We start from the raw sequence: 5,534 nt of genomic DNA, 5'->3' as shown, positions 1-5,534 counted from the left end.
ATTTAATATGTTGAATTTATATTAATGTGTTTAATTTATAATAGGTAAATTGGTAAACATTTACATGTCATTAAAATTAATATAGAGCCCAAGGGAGATGTTGTAGTGTCCACAAAAAGTTAAAAATGATCAAAATAATAAAATTCATATTTGTTATATTGTAATTTTGTTTTTATTAATAAAATTATGAATAACTTTTTAGATTAAAAAAATTCATAAGATACATATTATATTAAAATATATAAATATCAGCAATAAGTTAAGATCCATTTTAGCATATTTAAATTTAATTAATTATAAGCACATAAACTTACAATATAACAATATGTTTAATGGTGGATATTCATGTTCACTTTGCCATAGATATTATTATTACCAAACTGGTGTATGAGACCCCTTTGTTTGTGGGACAAGGGACACACCTCCTCACAACAATAAGTCTACAGAGGCATACATACTCTAGCCCCTAGCCCCCTCTGGTTTCGAACTTGTGACCTCTTAACTTGTAAATAGGATCATTTACAATATCATGGGCCAAGACCATGGCTCATCAATACAACATGCCCAAACACTCTCTCTCATTTCACACTCAAAATATTTTATTCAAGAATTTAATTTTATAAGTTTTTTTATGAAATTTAAAAGGAAAAAATATTATAATTTCTTTTGAGATATATCTACACCTCTATCACATAAAAATATATAAGATATCAATAATAGCTATAAATTAAGATTCATTTCAGCATGTAAATTAAAATAATAATTTTGTAACCATATTTTAATTTCATTAATAAGCACATAAAAACTTAATACTTACAATATAAGATTTTTAACCATGGATATTCACCACCACTTTACTATGGATATTATTAACCATACCATATCATGGGCCAATACGATGGCTCATCAATACCACATGCCCAAAAACCATCCCTCATTTCACAATCAAAATAATACTTACAATTAACAAGACTTTTAACCATGGATACACACTCCACTTTACCATGGATATTATTAACCATACCATGGCTCATCAATACCACATGCCCAAAATCCATTCTCATTTCACAATCAAAATATTTTATAATTTTTTTTTTTTTTTATAGAGACACTCTCCATCCCATTATGGAAGAGTCGTTGTAATGTAATGTCTAGTTATATTATGTGACCTGGTCAGATTACAAAAAAAAAATTAAAACATTTTGACTCAGTGAAATTATATAAAAATAAAAATTAAATTAAAAAATAAATCTATCAAGCTCGAAGCTCGAGAAGGATCAATTTCTGGAGGTGCAAACCTTTCTTCAAGTTTTGCACTCAAGAAAGAGTTTTGTACTTTGAGAGATTTGATTCCTCTCCGCACTTGATAGATCTAGAGTTAACGTAAATCTAGCAATGGAATAATATATGTGATGACTTGAATAATAATATGTTTTAATTATAGATTCACATGGTTAAAATAAATAAAAAACTATAGATATAAATATGATTAAATTTTTATTTTATAAAAAAAAATTTATATGTATATGTATATGTATATATACATATACACATATAATTTTCTGTAAAATTATATATTAATATAAATAATTAAAAAAATAATAATATAATAGAGTGAAAATTTCTACAGTGGTTTATATTTGTAGAAGATTTTCAAATAGAATTGTATAGAGGATTATTGGGTGGCAATTCCACCCATCATCACAGATCAGAAAGTAGAATGATGAGTTGTTTATATTTGTAGAAGATTTTCAAATAAAATTGTATATAAGATTATTGGGTGGACACTCCACCCATCATCAGGGATCAAAAAGTAGAATGATGACAACAGAGTTTTAATGAGTTTTAATAGATAAGAAGTCAATTAGCTGTTAAGGGGAAATTAATAGTTTGATGAATGTAACCGTTAAAGTTTAAGTCAAAAGTCAAATATTTCAAAAGAAATAAATAATAATAATAATTTAAATAAATAAATAGTTAAAATAAAGGAATAATGAAAAGGGGGCAAAAAAAGAATATTTTTATTTTTATTTTTAGATGCGCTCAAGGATTAAAAAGAAATAAAGAATAATAAAGATTTAAATTATTAAATAGTTAAAATAAAAGAATAATGAAAAGGGGCAACAAAGGAATATTTTTATTTTTATTTTAGATCTCAAGGATTAAGGAGCCATAAAATAATTAAACAAAATGAGGATTAATTTTTTCTTTTTGGAATAAAGATAATACCAAAATAGAAAAAAGGTTGATGCTCGATCAAATTGGAAGGACACATAATCAAGATTAATAAGAAGGAGAAATAATTAAAATTAAGAAAAAGGAATAATCAAGAATTAATTTAATGTGGAAATTGATGGATAACAACGTCTGGCTTATTCCTTTTTCTTAATCTTGATTTATTTCTCCTTCTTATTAATATTGGTTATCGTGCCCTTTCAATTTGATTCAGCATCAATCTTTTTTCTTTTTAATTTCCCCTCATAATTAATTGATTTCTTATCTATTAAAGATTCATTAACATTTGATTGTCATCATTCTACTCTATGAACCCTACTAATAAATGGAGTCTCCACCCTAAACTTCTAATAAAATAATAATTATAAGCATAATTTTCTCTAAATATTTAAAAAAAATTAATATTATAATAATTACTATTAATTATTTTATTATACATATTTCATTCTCACCCTTACTTCATAATTTACGATATATTTTTTAAATTATACCTATTTTATTCCATCCCTACATTACTTCATACTTTGTACTATCTCTGCATAGTAATCTTATTCCCTCAAAGTGTTACCCCATTATTCAAAAAAATAGTACAAGACCACTTTATGATATGACTTTTTAGATTGGTCTATTATAAAGCCATTATTTGGATTGAAGGATGTTATTCTCTGCATTACGAGATACCATGTTCTTCTGTGACACTTTCAAATTTGTTTTTAAAGGTGAAGCTTAATAGGGAAGGATCCACTTTACTTTATGCGAAATTATTTTCTTTTAACTTGTTTGTCAATGAGTAAAGTTTTAAAAAAATGGTTCACATTACAACGTTATTAGAAATCCAAATTTATTACTATCTATGCAATAATTCACAAATTAAAGTTATTATAGCTCATTATTTTCGTTCACCTAGACATTTAGTAGGCACACACCATAAAATCTTAGTAAATAATTTTCAATCGTTTTAAATGTGGTACATGGAAAATTGCGAATAATATTGATGGGAAATCGTGTTAGGAAATGAAAACATATGATTCTCTACGTCTTACCGTGGAAAGAAAATTTATGGTAATAAATAAACAAGAAATCATATGAATATTGGACAAAGTGTTCTCATTGATTGGCATTAGAGATTGGTGTGTAGTCATTTATGTCAAGGGTATGTTGGTATAGATGTTGTGATGCAATGTTGGTTGAGATTGATGTCAACTTGATTATGACCTAGTGTTGGATATGCCTAGTTAGTGCAGGAACTGAAGGTTGAGTAGAGATGTGTCAAGAGGTCCCGAAGCTATTTACACAATGCTTAGAGTAGCTACAACTAGTTGACAATGGTTGGAGACTGTCAAGTTATGTTTGATGGGATGGTCTATGCCATAAGAGTGTGTGGATGGTCTTTGGCTTTTGATACGAGTTGCAGGGCATGTCACTAATGGTTTGAAGGTTTTGCAGGTGTTGGAGAAGTTGAGGAGCAATGTAGCAGGTTTTTGGAACAATCCAAGTTGTTTTATCTTATGCTCTGCCACAACCGTTGGGAGATAGTGTTGACAAAGTGGTTGTAAGTTCTCAACTGCTAGGATGCCAGTATAAAGGGTATGGTTACAACTATGGATAACTAGTTATGTCCCTGTGGTTATGGCCTAAACATTAGTAAAACATTACCACTGGTATTTGCTCTTGGTATTTGATTCAAGGCTTTGTTTGATCAAGTCATCAAGAGTAGTGGTCTTCCATTAATGCGGGTGATGATGATGAATTACTCTATATATGTCATGTCAATGGTAGAGTTGGTAGAGTGTGTTACAATGCTTTGCATAACCTATTATATAATTGTAGCTAAGTTGAGTAGTGTGCCAATTAGATTTCATTTTTAGATTAGAGAGAGTGTTGTGTTTCTCATGTCGAGCGGATTGCAGAACCCAGTTTCAAAATGTATGAAATCATGGTTCACATGGAGGAGTTGGAGGCATAGAGACTTCATGCTTATTGAGGCTTGCAGACAATGAGTAGAGGAGGTGGCGGGCTTCATGCTGGTGGTAGCCAACATATTGTTATTGGAGTCAAGTCTTCCATTTGGTAATGCCATCAACTCTATATACAATTTTTTCAACAATTAATAGAAGATTTTAGCAACACAACAATAGAGGGCAATTTTTCCCTTGAAAGGCTTTCCACTAGAAACAATTGTGTCCTCTTGTGTGCATGTCTTTATTGTTGTTGTTCGTGGTGTTAATGTGTTGATTCTATGCTATTTTTACATGCTATATCTGTGATTAGATGATGAGTTACTAATCCTTGGGTGTTTTGATAAAAATAGTTGAAAAGTTAGTAAACCCCAACACTATTGATTCACCCCCCCCAGTAGTGAGATGATATCCAACAATTGGTATCATAGTGGGTTCTCTCAGTGGAGCTTGATCGCTCGAGGGTAGATTGTGGGATTATGGTGAAGAACAAGATGAAACAATCTCATAAGAAGATGGTCTGGAAACAACCCAAGAGTGATGAAAATTCTAAAGAACCTCTCCTCTTGCTAAAAGGTATGATAGGAAATGCTTTCAATAATGAACATGATGATCTTGGGGCCATCAAAGAAGATGATAATTAGTTTTTTGAAGTTGATTCCTCAAGAGGTGAGGAAGGTGTCTTTCTAGCGAAATAATTTGAAGATGAAGATCTTAGGAGAATAGTGACCCTTGAAGCTGAAAACAAAGCTTAAGCAATGCTGATAGAGAAGCTCACGCTGGAGAACAAATATATGAAGAAACTTCTTTAGATTCTTGAGGAGAGAGAGTATCGTCTCATGGAATAAAATTATGATTTGAAAACCTAGTTGCGGAGTCAAGGAATACTGAAGAGGAGATTGGAAGTCAGCTTAAGGATCATTTTGGCTATTGTAAGACTTTATAAGTAGAGATAGAAGAGATCAGATCTAACCTCAAAGAAGCTAATGAGAAAATAGTTGAAAAGCCCAAAGCAGAAATTTGCAGCAACAATTAAGGAAACCACCATCAAGATTAGGAGCCAAAGAATGTGATAAGAAAAGGTATGAGAAATGTTAGGTTCCTTAGCTGTAAAAAATTTGGACATACTTAAGCTAATTGTTGAAGTAAAAAGACAAAATATTCACACCAAAACAAACTTCTAAATAAGGAGAATCCTCAAGCAATCAGTCAAGGAATTGCGCTCCCTTTAGTCTCCAGGTACACAAATATTTTACGGGTATTGTTACTTATGTAATGATTTTGGCCATAAATGTGTTGACTATAGGGCTTATGACACAAGGATTAGAAAGAAAATCAACA

The sequence above is a fragment of the Pinus tabuliformis genome, chromosome X (genome assembly GCF_031772625.1).
Source record: "Pinus tabuliformis cultivar Carrire ecotype Pingquan chromosome X, CPIR1, whole genome shotgun sequence".
Taxonomy (NCBI): domain Eukaryota; kingdom Viridiplantae; phylum Streptophyta; class Pinopsida; order Pinales; family Pinaceae; genus Pinus; species Pinus tabuliformis.
Note: the sequence above shows the minus strand (reverse complement) of the source record.